Genomic DNA, 2417 nt, shown 5'->3' on the forward strand with positions numbered 1-2417 from the left:
TAAATACCGGTACCGTACTTCAAGTAGGCGATGGCATTGCTCGTATTAACGGTCTTGATGAAGTAATGGTGGGTGAATTAGTAGAATTTGAAGAGGGTACAATAGGCATTGCTCTGAATTTGGAATCAAATAATGTTGGTGTTGTACTAATGGGCGATGGTTTGTTGATACAAGAAAGAAGTTCTGTAAAAGCAACGAGAAGAATTGCTCAGATACCCGTGAGTGAGGCTTATTTGAGTCGTGTTGTAAATGCCCTGGCTAAACCTATTGATGGCAGATGTGAAATTTCAGCTTCTGAATTTTGATTAATTGAATCTGCCGCCCCAGGTATTATTTCGCGCCGTTCTGTATATGAGCCTCTTCAAACCAGGCTTATTGCTATTGATTCGATGATCCCTATAGAACGTGGTCAGTGAGAATTAATTATTGGGGACAGTCAGACCGGTAAAACAGCAGTAGCCACAGACACCATTCTCAATCAACAAGGTCAAAATGTAATATGTGTTTATGTAGCTATTGGGCAAAAAGCGTCTTCTGTGGCCCAGGTAGTAACGACTTTACAGGAAAGGGGAGCGATGGAATACACTATTATGGTAGCCGAAATGGCGGATTCCCCTGCTACATTACAATACCTTGCTCCTTATACAGGAGCAGCTCTAGTTGAATATTTTATGTATCGTGAACGACACACTTTAATCATTTATGATGATCTCTCCAAACAAGCGCAAGCTTATCGCCAAATGTCTCTTCTATTACGAAGACCGCCCAGTTGTGAAGCTTATCCAGGAGATGTTTTTTATTTGCATTCACACCTTTTGGAAAGAGCCGCTAAATTAAGTTCTAGTTTAGGTGAAGGAAGTACGACCGCCTTACCAATAGTTGAAACTCAATCGAGAGATATTTCGGCTTATATTCCTACTAATGTAATTTCCATTACTGATGGAAAAATCTTCTTATCCGCCGACCTATTCAATTCTGGAATCAGACCTTCTATTAATGTGGGTATCTCCGTTTCCAGAGTGGGGTCCGCAACTCAAATAAAAGCCATGAAACAAGTAGCTGGTAAATTAAAATTAGAACTAGCGCAATTCGCAGAATTAGAAGCCTTTGTACAATTTTCTTTTGATCTCGATAAAGCTACTCAGAATCAATTGGCAAGAGGTCAACAATTATGTGAATTGCTTAAACAATCCCAATCGGCTCCTCTCACGGTAGCAGAGCAGATAATGACTATTTATGCCGGAACAAATGGCTATCTTGATTCATTAGAAGTTGGACAGGTAAGGAAATTTCTTGTTGAGCTACGTACTTACTTAAAAACTAATAAACCTCAGTTCCAAGAAATCATATCTTCTACTAAGAAATTTACCGAGGAAGAAGAAGCCCTTTTGAAAGAAGCTATTCAGGAACAAATGGACCGTTTTATACTTCAGGAACAAGCATAAAGAAATATTGATCACCCTTGTCTTAATCCTAATAAAAAAAGGAATTAAGCATCTTGGATTCAAATATTCAAACAGTCTTTCTTACTATCGAAATCTAAAAAAAATATATATATGGAAATAAATTGCGTCCAATAGGATTTGAACCTATACCAAAGGTTTAGAAGACCTCTGTCCTATCCATTAGACAATGGACGCTTTTCATTCTGATTTTTTTTTTCGTATTTTAACTTTTTGTTTCAAAAAAAAAACCCAGAAAGAATCTGATGTGAAATAATTTTTTGAATTGTATATTCAATGATGTAATAATACTAATAAAATAAATTTGATTTAATGAATAGATTAAAATATTTAGAATAAATAGATATAGAGCGGGTAGTGGGAATCGAACCGCATCGTTAGCTTGGAAGGCTAGGGGTTATAGTCAACGTCGATTCATTTTTTTTAATTCAAAATCGAACATGAAACTTTGATTTAATTCGGCTCCCTTATGGAGATGAGTTAATGTATAAGATCTAAGATGTGAACAAAATTCGAAAAAAAAAGAATTCTACCTATAACATCTATGTTAGCTTTTGGTCTGAATACAGATAAAACGAATTGCTTTGTAGATGATCCTTCTAGAAGAGGGGGATTCTAACAACCTTTCTAGTTATTTCGTTCTCTATTTATATTTAATAGGATCCTGAGGAAAAGGAGTTTGTTTCCACCGAGCTAAAACAATATGTTGATGTCTCTAGTAAACCAAAATCATCGTTTAATAGCTATTTTGCTTCACTTTCTTCTTTACAAATAAGAAATTGAAGATTTAGTTACGATTAGAAATCAACTTTCTATCTTTATCCGTGGATCCTTTATTGATACTTATTCAATTGGAAGTATTGATCCAATTCAAAAATTATGTTTCTCAATTTCATAATCCAATTTTTCAATGTCTAAGTGACCTTTGGATACCAATCACAAGAATGTGTATTT

At 35.3% G+C, this 2417-nt stretch overlaps 1 non-coding gene and 1 pseudogene across 1 annotated transcript; one reads left to right on the top strand and one right to left on the bottom strand.

Annotated features, from left to right (window-relative positions):
• Positions 1–5: 5 nt before the first annotated feature.
• LOC124893939 lies at positions 6–1551 on the top strand (annotated as a pseudogene).
• A 17-nt stretch (positions 1552–1568) lies between these two features.
• On the bottom strand, positions 1569–1640 carry TRNAR-UCU. The gene has a single exon. It is a non-coding gene; the product is annotated as a tRNA-Arg (tRNA).
• Between the last annotated feature and the right edge of the window lie 777 nt (positions 1641–2417).

This window comes from Capsicum annuum, unplaced genomic scaffold (genome assembly GCF_002878395.1).
Source record: "Capsicum annuum cultivar UCD-10X-F1 unplaced genomic scaffold, UCD10Xv1.1 ctg67440, whole genome shotgun sequence".
Lineage (NCBI taxonomy): Eukaryota > Viridiplantae > Streptophyta > Magnoliopsida > Solanales > Solanaceae > Capsicum > Capsicum annuum.